The sequence below is a fragment of the Taudactylus pleione genome, unplaced genomic scaffold, assembly GCF_031769625.1.
Source record: "Taudactylus pleione unplaced genomic scaffold, aTauple2 ptg000393l, whole genome shotgun sequence".
NCBI classification, from domain to species: domain Eukaryota; kingdom Metazoa; phylum Chordata; class Amphibia; order Anura; family Myobatrachidae; genus Taudactylus; species Taudactylus pleione.
In genome coordinates, this window is record NW_028284794.1 from 3,949,916 (window position 1) to 3,970,055 (window position 20,140).

The following is a 20,140-nucleotide window of genomic DNA, read 5'->3' on the forward strand; positions in this document are numbered from 1 at the left end:
AATAAAAATTATACACTAAAGGAAAAACCACCAGACATATATTTTTGTTTTGTTAGTGAGGATGAGGGTTTGTTTGCTTCACAACTACCTAATTCAAGGTTCACTACCATCACTTGTCTATTTTAACAACGCATTTAGTACCAATTTGATTTTATGGATGACTTTTTCCATTCAAATGACCTATACTGTGATGAATAAAAATTATACACTAAAGGAAAAAACAACCAGACATATCTTTTTGTTTTGTTACTGAGGATGAAGGTTTGTTTGCTTGACAACTACCTAAATCAAGGTTTAGTATAAGCAGATGATCTATTTGTAATATTAACCACCAGAAAAATCTACTGAATCAGTTTTAATAAGAGGCAACGTTAGCTCATCTGACTCAAGATTAGAAGGTTGTGTGTTCAAATCACGTCGGGGGTCAGTTGTCATTTTGAAGATAAAATGCTCTTTTCTGCCAAAAAGATACTATACAAGAAACTAAATACTAAGATTGTTGTCTACTTTCAATAATGTGATTATAGCTCAAACTGATACCTATATCACTAGCACATAGTCATTAAATATCTCACCTTCTTATCAGTTCTCATATTTATAATACTAAAAATATCCAGTTTAGATTAAACTTTACTTGAAGGCCAACTCTAAATGTCTGTAATGTAACAATACATTTAAAAGCAATTAGCTTTTCTGGATCAATTTTGGATCACTGCCGTCACTTGTCTTTTTTAGAAATACATTTAGTACCAATTTGATTTTAAAGATGACTTTTTACATTCACATGACGTATACTATGAGGCATAAAAACTCTACACTGAAGGAAAAACCAGAATGCATATCTTTTTGTTTTGTTACCAAGGATGTAGGCTTGTTTGCTTGACAACTACCTAATTCAAGGTTTAGCATAAGCAGATGAACTATTTGTAATATAAACCACCAGAAAATCTACTGAATCAGTTTTAATAAGAGGCAACGTTAGCTCATCTGACTCAAGATTAGAAGGTTGCGTGTTCAAATCACGTCAGGGTCGGTTATCATTTTGAAGATAAAATGCTCTATTCTGCCCAAAAATACTATACTAGAAACTAATTACCAAGATTGTTATCTACTTTCAATAATGTGATTATACCTCAAACTGATACCTATATCACTAGCACATAGTCATTAAATAACTCACATTCTTATCAGTTCTCATAATTATTATACAAAAAATATCCAGTTTAGAGAATACGTTACTTGAAGGCCAACTCTAAATGTCTGTAATGTAACAATAAATTTAAAAGCAATTAGCTTTTCTGGATCAATTTTGGATCACTACCATCACTTGTCTATTTTAACAATGCATTTAGTGCCAATTTGATTTTATGGATGACTTTTTCCATTCAAATGACCTATACTGTGATGAATAAAAATTATACACTAAAGGAAAAACCACCAGACATATCTTTTTGTTTTGTTAGTGAGGATGAGGGTTTGTTTGCTTCACAACTACCTAATTCAAGGTTTAGTATAAGCATATGATCTATTTGTAATATAAACCACCAGAAAAATCTACTGAATCAGATTTAACAAGAGACCTCGTGGCGCAACGGTAGCGCGTCTGACTCCAGATCAGAAGGTTGCGTGTTCAAATCACGTCGGGGTCAGTTGTCATTTTGAAGATTAAATGCTCTTTTCTGCCAAAAAAATACTATACAAGAAACTAAATACTAAGAATGCTGTCTACTTTCAATAATGTGATTATAGCTCAAACTGATACCTATATCACTAGCACATAGTCATTAAATATCTCACCTTCTTATCAGTTCTCATAATTATAATACTAAAAATATCCAGTTTAGATTAAACTTTACTTGAAGGCCAACTCTAAATGTCTGTAATGTAACAATAAATTTAAAAGCAATTAGCTTTTCTGGATCAATTTTGGATCACTACCATCACTTGTCTATTTTAACAATGCATTTAGTGCCAATTTGATTTTATGGATGACTTTTTCCATTCAAATGACCTATACTGTGATGAATAAAAATTATACACTAAAGGAAAAACCACCAGACATATATTTTTGTTTTGTTAGTGAGGATGAGGGTTTGTTTGCTTCACAACTACCTAATTCAAGGTTTAGTATAAGCATATGATCTATTTGTAATATAAACCACCAGAAAAATCTACTGAATCAGATTTAACAAGAGACCTCGTGGCGCAACGGTAGCGCGTCTGACTCCAGATCAGAAGGTTGTGTGTTCAAATCACGTCGGGGTCAGTTGTCATTTTGAAGATAAAATGCTCTTTTCTGCCAAAAAGATACTATACAAGAAACTAAATACTAAGATTGTTGTCTACTTTCAATAATGTGATTATAGCTCAAACTGATACCTATATCACTAGCACATAGTCATTAAATATCCCACCTTCTTATCAGTTCTCATAATTATAATACTAAAAATATCCAGTTTAGATTAAACTTTACTTGAAGGCCAACTCTAAATGTCTGTAATGTAACAATACATTTAAAAGCAATTAGCTTTTCTGGATCAATTTTGTATCACTGCCGTCACTTGTCTTTTTTAGAAATACATTTAGTACCAAATTGATTTTAAAGATTACTTTTTACATTCACATGACGTATACTATGAGGCATAAAAACTCTACACTGAAGGAAAAACCAGAATACATATCTTTTTGTTTTGTTACCAAGGATGTAGGCTTGTTTGCTTGACAACTACCTAATTCAAGGTTTAGCATAAGCAGATGAACTATTTGTAATATAAACCACCAGAAAATCTACTGAATCAGTTTTAATAAGAGGCAACGTTAGCTCATCTGACTCAAGATTAGAAGGTTGCGTGTTCAAATCACGTCAGGGTCGGTTATCATTTTGAAGATAAAATGCTCTATTCTGCCCAAAAATACTATACTAAAAACTAATTACCAAGATTGTTATCTACTTTCAATAATGTGATTATACCTCAAACTGATACCTATATCACTAGCACATAGTCATTAAATAACTCACATTCTTATCAGTTCTCATAATTATTATACAAAAATTATCCAGTTTAGAGAATACGTTACTTGAAGGCCAACTCTAAATGTCTGTAATGTAACAATACATTTAAAAGCAATTAGCTTTTCTGGATCAATTTTGGATCACTACCATCACTTGTCTATTTTAACAATACATTTAGTACCAATTTGATTTTATGGATGACTTTTTCCATTCAAATGACCTATACTGTGATGAATAAAAATTATACACTAAAGGAAAAACCACCAGACATATCTTTTTGTTTTGTTACCGAGGATATAGGTTTGTTTGCTTGACAACTACCTAATTCAAGGTTTAGTATAAGCAGATGATCTATTTGTAATATAAACCACCAGAAAAATCTACTGAATCGGATTTAACAAGAGACCTCGTGGCGCAACGGTAGCGCGTCTGACTCCAGATCAGAAGGTTGCATGTTCTAATCACGTCGGGGTCAGTTGTCATTTTGAAGATAAAGTGCTCTTTTCTGCCAAAAAAATACTATACAAGAAACTAAATACTAAGATTGTTGTCTACTTTCAATAATGTGATTATAGCTCAAACTGATACCTATATCACTAGCACATAGTCATTAAATATCTCACCTTCTTATCAGTTCTCATAATTATAATACTAAAAATATCCAGTTTAGATTAAACTTTACTTGAAGGCCAACTCTAAATGTGTGTAATGTAACAATACATTTAAAAGCAATTAGCTTTTCTGGATCAATTTTGGATCACTGCCGTCACTTGTCTTTTTTAGAAATACATTTAGTACCAATTTGATTTTAAAGATGACTTTTTCCATTCACATGACGTATACTATGAGGCATAAAAACTCTACACTGAAGGAAAAACCAGAATACATATCTTTTTGTTTTGTTACCAAGGATGTAGGCTTGTTTGCTTGACAACTACCTAATTCAAGGTTTAACATAAGCAGATGAACTATTTGTAATATAAACCACCAGAAAATCTACTGAATCAGTTTTAATAAGAGGCAACGTTAGCTCATCTGACTCAAAATTAGAAGGTTGCGTGTTCAAATCACGTCAGGGTCGGTTATCATTTTGAAGATAAAATGCTCTATTCTGCCCAAAAATACTATACTAGAAACTAATTACCAAGATTGTTATCTACTTTCAATAATGTGATTATACCTCAAACTGATACCTATATCACTAGCACATAGTCATTAAATAACTCACATTCTTATCAGTTCTCATAATTATTATACAAAAAATATCCAGTTTAGAGAATACGTTACTTGAAGGCCAACTCTAAATGTCTGTAATGTAACAATAAATTTAAAAGCAATTAGCTTTTCTGGATCAATTTTGGATCACTACCATCACTTGTCTATTTTAACAATGCATTTAGTGCCAATTTGATTTTATGGATGACTTTTTCCATTCAAATGACCTATACTGTGATGAATAAAAATTATACACTAAAGGAAAAACCACCAGACATATATTTTTGTTTTGTTAGTGAGGATGAGGGTTTGTTTGCTTCACAACTACCTAATTCAAGGTTCACTACCATCACTTGTCTATTTTAACAATACATTTAGTACCAATTTGATTTTATGGATGACTTTTTCCATTCAAATGACCTATACTGTGATGAATAAAAATTATACACTAAAGGAAAAACCACCAGACATATCTTTTTGTTTTGTTACCGAGGATGTAGGTTTGTTTGCTTGACAACTACCTAATTCAAGGTTTAGTATAAGCAGATGATCTATTTGTAATATAAACCACCAGAAAAATCTACTGAATCGGATTTAACAAGAGACCTCGTGGCGCAACGGAAGCGCGTCTGACTCCAGATCAGAAGGTTGCATGTTCTAATCACGTCGGGGTCAGTTGTCATTTTGAAGATAAAGTGCTCTTTTCTGCCAAAAAAATACTATACAAGAAACTAAATACTAAGATTGTTGTCTACTTTCAATAATGTGATTATAGCTCAAACTGATACCTATATCACTAGCACATAGTCATTAAATATCTCACCTTCTTATCAGTTCTCATAATTATAATACTAAAAATATCCAGTTTAGATTAAACTTTACTTGAAGGCCAACTCTAAATGTGTGTAATGTAACAATACATTTAAAAGCAATTAGCTTTTCTGGATCAATTTTGGATCACTGCCGTCACTTGTCTTTTTTAGAAATACATTTAGTACCAATTTGATTTTAAAGATGACTTTTTCCATTCACATGACGTATACTATGAGGCATAAAAACTCTACACTGAAGGAAAAACCAGAATACATATCTTTTTGTTTTGTTACCAAGGATGTAGGTTTGTTTGCTTGACAACTACCTAATTCAAGGTTTAGCATAAGCAGATGAACTATTTGTAATATAAACCACCAGAAAATCTACTGAATCAGTTTTAATAAGAGGCAACGTTAGCTCATCTGACTCAAGATTAGAAGGTTGCGTGTTCAATTCACGTCAGGGTCGGTTATCATTTTGAAGATAAAATGCTCTATTCTGCCCAAAAATACTATACAAGAAACTAAATACTAAGATTGTTGACTACTTTCAATAATGTGATTATAGCTCAAACTGATACCTATATCACTAGCACATAGTCATTAAATAACTCACATTCTTATCAGTTCTCATAATTATTATACAAAAAATATCCAGTTTAGAGAAAACTTTACTTGAAGGCCAACTCTAAATGTCTGTAATGTAACAATACATTTAAAAGCAATTAGCTTTTCTGGATCAATTTTGGATCACTACCATCACTTGTCTATTTTAACAACGCATTTAGTACCAATTTGATTTTATGGATGACTTTTTCCATTCAAATGACCTATACTGTGATGAATAAAAATTATACACTAAAGGAAAAACCACCAGACATATCTTTTTGTTTTGTTACTGAGGATGAAGGTTTGTTTGCTTCACAACTACCTAATTCAAGGTTTAGTATAAGCATATGATCTATTTGTAATATAAACCACCAGAAAAATCTACTGAATCAGATTTAACAAGAGACCTCGTGGCGCAACGGTAGCGCGTCTGACTCCAGATCAGAAGGTTGTGTGTTCAAATCACGTCGGGGTCAGTTGTCATTTTGAAGATAAAATGCTCTTTTCTGCCAAAAAGATACTATACAAGAAACTAAATACTAAGATTGTTGTCTACTTTCAATAATGTGATTATAGCTCAAACTGATACCTATATCACTAGCACATAGTCATTAAATATCCCACCTTCTTATCAGTTCTCATAATTATAATACTAAAAATATCCAGTTTAGATTAAACTTTACTTGAAGGCCAACTCTAAATGTCTGTAATGTAACAATACATTTAAAAGCAATTAGCTTTTCTGGATCAATTTTGTATCACTGCCGTCACTTGTCTTTTTTAGAAATACACTTAGTACCAATTTGATTTTAAAGATGACTTTTTACATTCACATGACGTATACTATGAGGCATAAAAACTCTACACTGAAGGAAAAACCAGAATACATATCTTTTTGTTTTGTTACCAAGGATGTAGGCTTGTTTGCTTGACAACTTCCTAATTCAAGGTTTAGCATAAGCAGATGAACTATTTGTAATATAAACCACCAGAAAATCTACTGAATCAGTTTTAATAAGAGGCAACGTTAGCTCATCTGACTCAAGATTAGAAGGTTGCGTGTTCAAATCACGTCAGGGTCGGTTATCATTTTGAAGATAAAATGCTCTATTCTGCCCAAAAATACTATACTAAAAACTAATTACCAAGATTGTTATCTACTTTCAATAATGTGATTATACCTCAAACTGATACCTATATCACTAGCACATAGTCATTAAATAACTCACATTCTTATCAGTTCTCATAATTATTATACAAAAAATATCCAGTTTAGAGAATACGTTACTTGAAGGCCAACTCTAAATGTCTGTAATGTAACAATACATTTAAAAGCAATTAGCTTTTCTGGAACAATTTTGGATCACTACCATCACTTGTCTATTTTAACAATACATTTAGTGCCAATTTGATTTTATGGATGACTTTTTCCATTCAAATGACCTATACTGTGATGAATAAAAATTATACACTAAAGGAAAAACCACCAGACATATATTTTTGTTTTGTTAGTGAGGATGAGGGTTTGTTTGCTTCACAACTACCTAATTCAAGGTTCACTACCATCACTTGTCTATTTTAACAATACATTTAGTACCAATTTGATTTTATGGATGACTTTTTCCATTCAAATGACCTATACTGTGATGAATAAAAATTATACACTAAAGGAAAAACCACCAGACATATCTTTTTGTTTTGTTACCGAGGATGTAGGTTTGTTTGCTTGACAACTACCTAATTCAAGGTTTAGTATAAGCAGATGATCTATTTGTAATATAAACCACCAGAAAAATCTACTGAATCGGATTTAACAAGAGACCTCGTGGCGCAACGGTAGCGCGTCTGACTCCAGATCAGAAGGTTGCATGTTCTAATCACGTCGGGGTCAGTTGTCATTTTGAAGATAAAGTGCTCTTTTCTGCCAAAAAAATACTATACAAGAAACTAAATACTAAGATTGTTGTCTACTTTCAATAATGTGATTATAGCTCAAACTGATACCTATATCACTAGCACATAGTCATTAAATATCTCACCTTCTTATCAGTTCTCATAATTATAATACTAAAAATATCCAGTTTAGATTAAACTTTACTTGAAGGCCAACTCTAAATGTGTGTAATGTAACAATACATTTAAAAGCAATTAGCTTTTCTGGATCAATTTTGGATCACTGCCGTCACTTGTCTTTTTTAGAAATACATTTAGTACCAATTTGATTTTAAAGATGACTTTTTGCATTCACATGACGTATACTATGAGGCATATAAACTCTACACTGAAGGAAAAACCAGAATACATATCTTTTTGTTTTGTTACCAAGGATGTAGGTTTGTTTGCTTGACAACTACCTAATTCAAGGTTTAGCATAAGCAGATGAACTATTTGTAATATAAACCACCAGAAAATCTACTGAATCAGTTTTAATAAGAGGCAACGTTAGCTCATCTGACTCAAGATTAGAAGGTTGCGTGTTCAATTCACGTCAGGGTCGGTTATCATTTTGAAGATAAAATGCTCTATTCTGCCCAAAAATACTATACAAGAAACTAAATACTAAGATTGTTGACTACTTTCAATAATGTGATTATAGCTCAAACTGATACCTATATCACTAGCACATAGTCATTAAATAACTCACATTCTTATCAGTTCTCATAATTATTATACAAAAAATATCCAGTTTAGAGAAAACTTTACTTGAAGGCCAACTCTAAATGTCTGTAATGTAACAATACATTTAAAAGCAATTAGCTTTTCTGGATCAATTTTGGATCACTACCATCACTTGTCTATTTTAACAACGCATTTAGTACCAATTTGATTTTATGGATGACTTTTTCCATTCAAATGACCTATACTGTGATGAATAAAAATTATACACTAAAGGAAAAACCACCAGACATATCTTTTTGTTTTGTTACTGAGGATGAAGGTTTGTTTGCTTCACAACTACCTAATTCAAGGTTTAGTATAAGCATATGATCTATTTGTAATATAAACCACCAGAAAAATCTACTGAATCAGATTTAACAAGAGACCTCGTGGCGCAACGGTAGCGCGTCTGACTCCAGATCAGAAGGTTGTGTGTTCAAATCACGTCGGGGTCAGTTGTCATTTTGAAGATAAAATGCTCTTTTCTGCCAAAAAGATACTATACAAGAAACTAAATACTAAGATTGTTGTCTACTTTCAATAATGTGATTATAGCTCAAACTGATACCTATATCACTAGCACATAGTCATTAAATATCCCACCTTCTTATCAGTTCTCATAATTATAATACTAAAAATATCCAGTTTAGATTAAACTTTACTTGAAGGCCAACTCTAAATGTCTGTAATGTAACAATACATTTAAAAGCAATTAGCTTTTCTGGATCAATTTTGTATCACTGCCGTCACTTGTCTTTTTTAGAAATACATTTAGTACCAATTTGATTTTAAAGATTACTTTTTACATTCACATGACGTATACTATGAGGCATAAAAACTCTACACTGAAGGAAAAACCAGAATACATATCTTTTTGTTTTGTTACCAAGGATGTAGGCTTGTTTGCTTGACAACTACCTAATTCAAGGTTTAGCATAAGCAGATGAACTATTTGTAATATAAACCACCAGAAAATCTACTGAATCAGTTTTAATAAGAGGCAACGTTAGCTCATCTGACTCAAGATTAGAAGGTTGCGTGTTCAAATCACGTCAGGGTCGGTTATCATTTTGAAGATAAAATGCTCTATTCTGCCCAAAAATACTATACTAAAAACTAATTACCAAGATTGTTATCTACTTTCAATAATGTGATTATACCTCAAACTGATACCTATATCACTAGCACATAGTCATTAAATAACTCACATTCTTATCAGTTCTCATAATTATTATACAAAAAATATCCAGTTTAGAGAATACGTTACTTGAAGGCCAACTCTAAATGTCTGTAATGTAACAATACATTTAAAAAGCAATTAGCTTTTCTGGATCAATTTTGGATCACTACCATCACTTGTCTATTTTAACAATACATTTAGTACCAATTTGATTTTATGGATGACTTTTTCCATTCAAATGACCTATACTGTGATGAATAAAAATTATACACTAAAGGAAAAACCACCAGATATATCTTTTTGTTTTGTTACCGAGGATGTATGTTTGTTTGCTTGACAACTACCTAATTCAAGGTTTAGTATAAGCAGATGATCTATTTGTAATATAAACCACCAGAAAAATCTACTGAATCGGATTTAACAAGAGACCTCGTGGCGCAACGGTAGCGCGTCTGACTCCAGATCAGAAGGTTGCATGTTCTAATCACGTCGGGGTCAGTTGTCATTTTGAAGATAAAGTGCTCTTTTCTGCCAAAAAAATACTATACAAGAAACTAAATACTAAGATTGTTGTCTACTTTCAATAATGTGATTATAGCTCAAACTGATACCTATATCACTAGCACATAGTCATTAAATATCTCACCTTCTTATCAGTTCTCATAATTATAATACTAAAAATATCCAGTTTAGATTAAACTTTACTTGAAGGCCAACTCTAAATGTGTGTAATGTAACAATACATTTAAAAGCAATTAGCTTTTCTGGATCAATTTTGGATCACTACCATCACTTGTCTATTTTAACAATGCATTTAGTGCCAATTTGATTGTATGGATGACTTTTTCCATTCAAATGACCTATACTGTGATGAATAAAAATTATACACTAAAGGAAAAACCACCAGACATATATTTTTGTTTTGTTAGTGAGGATGAGGGTTTGTTTGCTTCACAACTACCTAATTCAAGGTTTAGTATAAGCATATGATCTATTTGTAATATAAACCACCAGAAAAATCTACTGAATCAGATTTAACAAGAGACCTCATGGCGCAACGGTAGTGCGTCTGACTCCAGATCAGAAGGTTGTGTGTCCAAATCACGTCGGGGTCAGTTGTCATTTTGAAGATAAAATGCTCTTTTCTGCCAAAAAGATACTATACAAGAAACTAAATACTAAGATTGTTGTCTACTTTCAATAATGTGATTATAGCTCAAACTGATACCTATATCACTAGCACATAGTCATTCAATATCCCACCTTCTTATCAATTCTCATAATTATAATACTAAAAATATCCAGTTTAGATTAAATTTTACTTGAAGGCCAACTCTAAATGTCTGTAATGTAACAATACATTTAAAAGCAATTAGCTTTTCTGGATCAATTTTGGATCACTGCCGTCACTTGTCTTTTTTAGAAATACATTTAGTACCAATTTGATTTTAAAGATTACTTTTTACATTCACATGACGTATACTATGAGGCATAAAAACTCTACACTGAAGGAAAAACCAGAATACATATCTTTTTGTTTTGTTACCAAGAATGTAGGCTTGTTTGCTTGACAACTACCTAATTCAAGGTTTAGCATAAGCAGATGAACTATTTGTAATATAAACCACCAGAAAATCTACTGAATCAGTTTTAATAAGAGGCAACGTTAGCTCATCTGACTCAAGATTAGAAGGTTGCGTGTTCAAATCACGTCAGGGTCGGTTATCATTTTGAAGATAAAATGCTCTATTCTGCCCAAAAATACTATACTAAAAACTAATTACCAAGATTGTTATCTACTTTCAATAATGTGATTATACCTCAAACTGATACCTATATCACTAGCACATAGTCATTAAATAACTCACATTCTTATCAGTTCTCATAATTATTATACAAAAAATATCCAGTTTAGAGAATACGTTACTTGAAGGCCAACTCTAAATGTCTGTAATGTAACAATACATTTAAAAGCAATTAGCTTTTCTGGATCAATTTTGGATCACTACCATCACTTGTCTATTTTAACAATACATTTAGTACCAATTTGATTTTATGGATGACTTTTTCCATTCAAATGACCTATACTGTGATGAATAAAAATTATACACTAAAGGAAAAACCACCAGACATATCTTTTTGTTTTGTTACCGAGGATGTAGGTTTGTTTGCTTGACAACTACCTAATTCAAGGTTTAGTATAAGCAGATGATCTATTTGTAATATAAACCACCAGAAAAATCTACTGAATCGGATTTAACAAGAGACCTCGTGGCGCAACGGTAGCGCGTCTGACTCCAGATCAGAAGGTTGCATGTTCTAATCACGTCGGGGTCAGTTGTCATTTTGAAGATAAAGTGCTCTTTTCTGCCAAAAAAATACTATACAAGAAACTAAATACTAAGATTGTTGTCTACTTTCAATAATGTGATTATAGCTCAAACTGATACCTATATCACTAGCACATAGTCATTAAATATCTCACCTTCTTATCAGTTCTCATAATTATAATACTAAAAATATCCAGTTTAGATTAAACTTTACTTGAAGGCCAACTCTAAATGTGTGTAATGTAACAATACATTTAAAAGCAATTAGCTTTTCTGGATCAATTTTGGATCACTGCCGTCACTTGTCTTTTTTAGAAATACATTTAGTACCAATTTGATTTTAAAGATGACTTTTTCCATTCACATGACGTATACTATGAGGCATAAAAACTCTACACTGAAGGAAAAACCAGAATACATATCTTTTTGTTTTGTTACCAAGGATGTAGGCTTGTTTGCTTGACAACTACCTAATTCAAGGTTTAGCATAAGCAGATGAACTATTTGTAATATAAACCACCAGAAAATCTACTGAATCAGTTTTAATAAGAGGCAACGTTAGCTCATCTGACTCAAGATTAGAAGGTTGCGTGTTCAAATCACGTCAGGGTCGGTTATCATTTTGAAGATAAAATGCTCTATTCTGCCCAAAAATACTATACTAGAAACTAATTACCAAGATTGTTATCTACTTTCAATAATGTGATTATACCTCAAACTGATACCTATATCACTAGCACATAGTCATTAAATATCTCACCTTCTTATCAGTTCTCATATTTATAATACTAAAAATATCCAGTTTAGATTAAACTTTACTTGAAGGCCAACTCTAAATGTCTGTAATGTAACAATACATTTAAAAGCAATTAGCTTTTCTGGATCAATTTTGGATCACTGCCGTCACTTGTCTTTTTTAGAAATACATTTAGTACCAATTTGATTTTAAAGATGACTTTTTACATTCACATGACGTATACTATGAGGCATAAAAACTCTACACTGAAAGAAAAACCAGAATACATATCTTTTTGTTTTGTTACCAAGGATGTAGGTTTGTTTGCTTGACAACTACCTAATTCAAGGTTTAGCATAAGCAGATGAACTATTTGTAATATAAACCACCAGAAAATCTACTGAATCAGTTTTAATAAGAGGCAACGTTAGCTCATCTGACTCAAGATTAGAAGGTTGCGTGTTCAATTCACGTCAGGGTCGGTTATCATTTTGAAGATAAAATGCTCTATTCTGCCCAAAAATACTATACAAGAAACTAAATACTAAGATTGTTGTCTACTTTCAATAATGTGATTATAGCTCAAACTGATACCTATATCACTAGCACATAGTCATTAAATAACTCACATTCTTATCAGTTCTCATAATTATTATACAAAAAATATCCAGTTTAGAGAAAACTTTACTTGAAGGCCAACTCTAAATGTCTGTAATGTAACAATACATTTAAAAGCAATTAGCTTTTCTGGATCAATTTTGGATCACTACCATCACTTGTCTATTTTAACAATGCATTTAGTACCAATTTGATTTTATGGATGACTTTTTCCATTCAAATGACCTATACTGTGATGAATAAAAATTATACACTAAAGGAAAAACCACCAGACATATCTTTTTGTTTTGTTACTGAGGATGAAGGTTTGTTTGCTTGACAACTACCTAAATCAAGGTTTAGTATAAGCAGATGATCTATTTGTAATATTAACCACCAGAAAAATCTACTGAATTGGATTTAACAAGAGACCTCGTGGTGCAACGGTAGCGCGTCTGATTCAAGATCAGAAGGTTGTGTGTTCAAATTACGTCGGGGTCAGTTGTCATTTTGAAGATAAAATGCTCTTTTCTGCCAAAAAGATACTATACAAGAAACTAAATACTAAGATTGTTGTCTACTTTCAATAATGTGATTATAGCTCAAACTGATACCTATATCACTAGCACATAGTCATTAAATATCTCACCTTCTTATCAGTTCTCATAATTATAATACTAAAAATATCCAGTTTAGATTAAACTTTACTTGAAGGCCAACTCTAAATGTCTGTAATGTAACAATACATTTAAAAGCAATTAGCTTTTCTAGATCAATTTGGGATCACTGCCGTCACTTGTCTTTTTTAGAAATACATTTAGTACCAATTTGATTTTAAAGATGACTTTTTACATTCACATGACGTATACTATGAGGCATAAAAACTCTACACTGAAGGAAAAACCAGAATACATATCTTTTTGTTTTGTTACCAAGGATGTAGGCTTGTTTGCTTGACAACTACCTAATTCAAGGTTTAGCATAAGCAGATGAACTATTTGTAATATAAACCACCAGAAAATCTACTGAATCAGTTTTAATAAGAGGCAACGTTAGCTCATCTGACTCAAGATTAGAAGGTTGCGTGTTCAAATCACGTCAGGGTCGGTTATCATTTTGAAGATAAAATGCTCTATTCTGCCCAAAAATACTATACTAGAAACTAATTACCAAGATTGTTATCTACTTTCAATAATGTGATTATACCTCAAACTGATACCTATATCACTAGCACATAGTCATTAAATAACTCACATTCTTATCAGTTCTCATAATTATTATACAAAAAATATCCAGTTTAGAGAATACGTTACTTGAAGGCCAACTCTAAATGTCTGTAATGTAACAATAAATTTAAAAGCAATTAGCTTTTCTGGATCAATTTTGGATCACTAGCATCACTTGTCTATTTTAACAATGCATTTAGTGCCAATTTGATTTTATGGATGACTTTTTCCATTCAAATGACCTATACTGTGATGAATAAAAATTATACACTAAAGGAAAAACCACCAGACATATATTTTTGTTTTGTTAGTGAGGATGAGGGTTTGTTTGCTTCACAACTACCTAATTCAAGGTTTAGTATAAGCAGATGATCTATTTGTAATATAAACCACCAGAAAAATCTACTGAATCGGATTTAACAAGAGACCTCGTGGCGCAACGGTAGCGCGTCTGACTCCAGATCAGAAGGTTGCATGTTCTAATCACGTCGGGGTCAGTTGTCATTTTGAAGATAAAGTGCTCTTTTCTGCCAAAAAAATACTATACAAGAAACTAAATACTAAGATTGTTGTCTACTTTCAATAATGTGATTATAGCTCAAACTGATACCTATATCACTAGCACATAGTCATTAAATATCTCACCTTCTTATCAGTTCTCATAATTATAATACTAAAAATATCCAGTTTAGATTAAACTTTACTTGAAGGCCAACTCTAAATGTGTGTAATGTAACAATACATTTAAAAGCAATTAGCTTTTCTGGATCAATTTTGGATCACTGCCGTCACTTGTCTTTTTTAGAAATACATTTAGTACCAATTTGATTTTAAAGATGACTTTTTCCATTCACATGACGTATACTATGAGGCATAAAAACTCTACACTGAAGGAAAAACCAGAATACATATCTTTTTGTTTTGTTACCAAGGATGTAGGCTTGTTTGCTTGACAACTACCTAATTCAAGGTTTAGCATAAGCAGATGAACTATTTGTAATATAAACCACCAGAAAATCTACTGAATCAGTTTTAATAAGAGGCAACGTTAGCTCATCTGACTCAAGATTAGAAGGTTGCGTGTTCAAATCACGTCAGGGTCGGTTATCATTTTGAAGATAAAATGCTCTATTCTGCCCAAAAATACTATACTAGAAACTAATTACCAAGATTGTTATCTACTTTCCATAATGTGATTATACCTCAAACTGATACCTATATCACTAGCACATAGTCATTAAATAACTCACATTCTTATCAGTTCTCATAATTATTATACACAAAAAATATCCAGTTTAGAGAATACGTTACTTGAAGGCCAACTCTAAATGTCTGTAATGTAACAATAAATTTAAAAGCAATTAGCTTTTCTGGATCAATTTTGGATCACTACCATCACTTGTCTATTTTAACAATGCATTTAGTGCCAATTTGATTTTATGGATGACTTTTTCCATTCAAATGACCTATACTGTGATGAATAAAAATTATACACTAAAGGAAAAACCACCAGACATATATTTTTGTTTTGTTAGTGAGGATGAGGGTTTGTTTGCTTCACAACTACCTAATTCAAGGTTTAGTATAAGCATATGATCTATTTGTAATATAAACCACCAGAAAAATCTACTGAATCAGATTTAACAAGAGACCTCGTGGCGCAACGGTAGCGCGTCTGACTCCAGATCAGAAGGTTGTGTGTTCAAATCACGTCGGGGTCAGTTGTCATTTTGAAGATAAAATGCTCTTTTCTGCCAAAAAGATACTATACAAGAAACTAAATACTAAGATTGTTGTCTACTTTCAATAATGTGATTATAGCTCAAACTGATACCTATATCACTAGCACATAGTCATTAAATATCCCACCTTCTTATCAGTTCTCATAATTATTATACAAAAAATATCCAGTTTAGAGAATACGTTACTTGAAGGCCAACTCTAAATGTCTGTAATGTAACAATAAATTTAAAAGCAATTAGTTTTTCTGGATCAATTTTGGATCACTACCATCACTTGTCTATTTTAACAATGCATTTAGTGCCAATTTGATTTTATGGATGACTTTTTCCATTCAAATGACCTATACTGTGATGAATAAAAATTATACACTAAAGGAAAAACCACCAGACATATATTTTTGTTTTGTTAGTGAGGATGAGGGTTTGTTTGCTTCACAACTACCTAATTCAAGGTTTAGTATAAGCATATGATCTATTTGTAATATAAACCACCAGAAAAATCTACTGAATCAGATTTAACAAGAGACCTCGTGGCGCAACGGTAGCGCGTCTGACTCCAGATCAGAAGGTTGTGTGTTCAAATCACGTCGGGATCAGTTGTCATTTTGAAGATAAAATGCTCTTTTCTGCCAAAAAGATACTATACAAGAAACTAAATACTAAGATTGTTGTCTACTTTCAATAATGTGATTATAGCTCAAACTGATACCTATATCACTAGCACATAGTCATTAAATATCCCACCTTCTTATCAGTTCTCATAATTATAATACTAAAAATATCCAGTTTAGATTAAACTTTACTTGAAGGCCAACTCTAAATGTCTGTAATGTAACAATACATTTAAAAGCAATTAGCTTTTCTGGATCAATTTTGTATCACTGCCGTCACTTGTCTTTTTTAGAAATACATTTAGTACCAATTTGATTTTAAAGATTACTTTTTACATTCACATGACGTATACTATGAGGCATAAAAACTCTACACTGAAGGAAAAACCAGAATACATATCTTTTTGTTTTGTTACCAAGGATGTAGGCTTGTTTGCTTGACAACTACCTAATTCAAGGTTTAGCATAAGCAGATGAACTATTTGTAATATAAACCACCAGAAAATCTACTGAATCAGTTTTAATAAGAGGCAACGTTAGCTCATCTGACTCAAGATTAGAAGGTTGCGTGTTCAAATCACGTCAGGGTCGGTTATCATTTTGAAGATAAAATGCTCTATTCTGCCCAAAAATACTATACTAAAAACTAATTACCAAGATTGTTATCTACTTTCAATAATGTGATTATACCTCAAACTGATACCTATATCACTAGCACATAGTCATTAAATAACTCACATTCTTATCAGTTCTCATAATTATTATACAAAAAATATCCAGTTTAGAGAATACGTTACTTGAAGGCCAACTCTAAATGTCTGTAATGTAACAATACATTTAAAAAGCAATTAGCTTTTCTGGATCAATTTTGGATCACTACCATCACTTGTCTATTTTAACAATACATTTAGTACCAATTTGATTTTATGGATGACTTTTTCCATTCAAATGACCTATACTGTGATGAATAAAAATTATACACTAAAGGAAAAACCACCAGATATATCTTTTTGTTTTGTTACCGAGGATGTATGTTTGTTTGCTTGACAACTACCTAATTCAAGGTTTAGTATAAGCAGATGATCTATTTGTAATATAAACCACCAGAAAAATCTACTGAATCGGATTTAACAAGAGACCTCGTGGCGCAACGGTAGCGCGTCTGACTCCAGATCAGAAGGTTGCATGTTCTAATCACGTCGGGGTCAGTTGTCATTTTGAAGATAAAGTGCTCTTTTCTGCCAAAAAAATACTATACAAGAAACTAAATACTAAGATTGTAGTCTACTTTCAATAATGTGATTATAGCTCAAACTGATACCTATATCACTAGCACATAGTCATTAAATATCTCACCTTCTTATCAGTTCTCATAATTATAATACTAAAAATATCCAGTTTAGATTAAACTTTACTTGAAGGCCAACTCTAAATGTGTGTAATGTAACAATACATTTAAAAGCAATTAGCTTTTCTGGATCAATTTTGGATCACTGCCGTCACTTGTCTTTTTTAGAAATACATTTAGTACCAATTTGATTTTAAAGATGACTTTTTCCATTCACATGACGTATACTATGAGGCATAAAAACTCTACACTGAAGGAAAAACCAGAATACATATCTTTTTGTTTTGTTACCAAGGATGTAGGCTTGTTTGCTTGACAACTACCTAATTCAAGGTTTAGCATAAGCAGATGAACTATTTGTAATATAAACCACCAGAAAATCTACTGAATCAGTTTTAATAAGAGGCAACGTTAGCTCATCTGACTCAAGATTAGAAGGTTGCGTGTTCAAATCACGTCAGGGTCGGTTATCATTTTGAAGATAAAATGCTCTATTCTGCCCAAAAATACTATACTAGAAACTAATTACCAAGATTGTTATCTACTTTCCATAATGTGATTATACCTCAAACTGATACCTATATCACTAGCACATAGTCATTAAATAACTCACATTCTTATCAGTTCTCATAATTATTATACAAAAAATATCCAGTTTAGAGAATATGTTACTTGAAGGCCAACTCTAAATGTCTGTAATGTAACAATAAATTTAAAAGCAATTAGCTTTTCTGGATCAATTTTGGATCACTACCATCACTTGTCTATTTTAACAATGCATTTAGTGCCAATTTGATTTTATGGATGACTTTTTCCATTCAAATGACCTATACTGTGATGAATAAAAATTATACACTAAAGGAAAAACCACCAGACATATATTTTTGTTTTGTTAGTGAGGATGAGGGTTTGTTTGCTTCACAACTACCTAATTCAAGGTTTAGTATAAGCATATGATCTATTTGTCATATAAACCACCAGAAAAATCTACTGAATCAGATTTAACAAGAGACCTCGTGGCGCAACGGTAGCGCGTCTGACTCCAGATCAGAAGGTTGTGTGTTCAAATCATGTCGGGGTCAGTTGTCATTTTGAAGAAAAAATGCTCTTTTCTGCCAAAAAGATACTATACAAGAAACTAAATACTAAGATTGTTGTCTACTTTCAATAATGTGATTATAGCTCAAACTGATACCTATATCACTAGCACATAGTCATTAAATATCCCACCTTCTTATCAGTTCTCATAATTATAATACTAAAAATATCCAGTTTAGATTAAACTTTACTTGAAGGCCAACTCTAAATGTCTGTAATGTAACAATACATTTAAAAGCAATTAGCTTTTCTGGATCAATTTTGGATCACTGCCGTCACTTGTCTTTTTTAGAAATACATTTAGTACCAATTTGATTTTAAAGATGACTTTTTACATTCACATGACGTATACTATGAGGCATAAAAACTCTACACTGAAGGAAAAACCAGAATACATATCTTTTTGTTTTGTTACCAAGGATGTAGGCTTGTTTGCTTGACAACTACCTAATTCAAGGTTTAGCATAAGCAGATGAACTATTTGTAATATAAACCACCAGAAAATCTACTGAATCAGTTTTAATAAGAGGCAACGTTAGCTCATCTGACTCAAGATTAGAAGGTTGCGTGTTCAAATCACGTCAGGGTCGGTTATCATTTTGAAGATAAAATGCTCTTTTCTGCCCAAAAATACTATACTAAAAACTAATTACCAAGATTGTTATCTACTTTCAATAATGTGATTATACCTCAAACTGATACCTATATCACTAGCACATAGTCATTAAATATCTCACCTTCTTATCAGTTCTCATAATTATAATACTAAAAATATCCAGTTTAGATTAAACTTTACTTGAAGGCCAACTCTAAATGTCTGTAATGTAACAATAAATTTAAAAGCAATTAGCTTTTCTGGATCAATTTTGGATCACTACCATCACTTGTCTATTTTAACAATGCATTTAGTGCCAATTTGATTTTATGGATGACTTTTTCCATTCAAATGACCTATACTGTGATGA

General features: G+C 31.8%; 13 non-coding genes across 13 annotated transcripts; all 13 read left to right on the plus strand.

Annotated features, from left to right (window-relative positions):
• The first annotated feature begins 1,577 nt into the window (after window positions 1–1,577).
• Window positions 1,578–1,649, plus strand: TRNAW-CCA (transfer RNA tryptophan (anticodon CCA)). The gene has a single exon. It is a non-coding gene; the product is annotated as a tRNA-Trp (tRNA).
• A 545-nt stretch (window positions 1,650–2,194) lies between these two features.
• On the plus strand, window positions 2,195–2,266 carry TRNAW-CCA (transfer RNA tryptophan (anticodon CCA)). The gene has a single exon. It is a non-coding gene; the product is annotated as a tRNA-Trp (tRNA).
• Window positions 2,267–3,416: 1,150 nt separating this feature from the next.
• On the plus strand, window positions 3,417–3,488 carry TRNAW-CCA (transfer RNA tryptophan (anticodon CCA)). The gene has a single exon. It is a non-coding gene; the product is annotated as a tRNA-Trp (tRNA).
• Window positions 3,489–6,053: 2,565 nt separating this feature from the next.
• Window positions 6,054–6,125, plus strand: TRNAW-CCA (transfer RNA tryptophan (anticodon CCA)). The gene has a single exon. It is a non-coding gene; the product is annotated as a tRNA-Trp (tRNA).
• Window positions 6,126–7,468: 1,343 nt separating this feature from the next.
• TRNAW-CCA (transfer RNA tryptophan (anticodon CCA)) lies at window positions 7,469–7,540 on the plus strand. The gene has a single exon. It is a non-coding gene; the product is annotated as a tRNA-Trp (tRNA).
• A 1,150-nt stretch (window positions 7,541–8,690) lies between these two features.
• On the plus strand, window positions 8,691–8,762 carry TRNAW-CCA (transfer RNA tryptophan (anticodon CCA)). The gene has a single exon. It is a non-coding gene; the product is annotated as a tRNA-Trp (tRNA).
• A 1,151-nt stretch (window positions 8,763–9,913) lies between these two features.
• TRNAW-CCA (transfer RNA tryptophan (anticodon CCA)) lies at window positions 9,914–9,985 on the plus strand. The gene has a single exon. It is a non-coding gene; the product is annotated as a tRNA-Trp (tRNA).
• Window positions 9,986–11,752: 1,767 nt separating this feature from the next.
• On the plus strand, window positions 11,753–11,824 carry TRNAW-CCA (transfer RNA tryptophan (anticodon CCA)). The gene has a single exon. It is a non-coding gene; the product is annotated as a tRNA-Trp (tRNA).
• A 2,977-nt stretch (window positions 11,825–14,801) lies between these two features.
• TRNAW-CCA (transfer RNA tryptophan (anticodon CCA)) lies at window positions 14,802–14,873 on the plus strand. The gene has a single exon. It is a non-coding gene; the product is annotated as a tRNA-Trp (tRNA).
• A 1,152-nt stretch (window positions 14,874–16,025) lies between these two features.
• Window positions 16,026–16,097, plus strand: TRNAW-CCA (transfer RNA tryptophan (anticodon CCA)). The gene has a single exon. It is a non-coding gene; the product is annotated as a tRNA-Trp (tRNA).
• A 545-nt stretch (window positions 16,098–16,642) lies between these two features.
• On the plus strand, window positions 16,643–16,714 carry TRNAW-CCA (transfer RNA tryptophan (anticodon CCA)). Its single transcript has one exon. It is a non-coding gene; the product is annotated as a tRNA-Trp (tRNA).
• A 1,151-nt stretch (window positions 16,715–17,865) lies between these two features.
• On the plus strand, window positions 17,866–17,937 carry TRNAW-CCA (transfer RNA tryptophan (anticodon CCA)). Its single transcript has one exon. It is a non-coding gene; the product is annotated as a tRNA-Trp (tRNA).
• A 1,150-nt stretch (window positions 17,938–19,087) lies between these two features.
• TRNAW-CCA (transfer RNA tryptophan (anticodon CCA)) lies at window positions 19,088–19,159 on the plus strand. The gene has a single exon. It is a non-coding gene; the product is annotated as a tRNA-Trp (tRNA).
• Window positions 19,160–20,140: the final 981 nt, after the last annotated feature.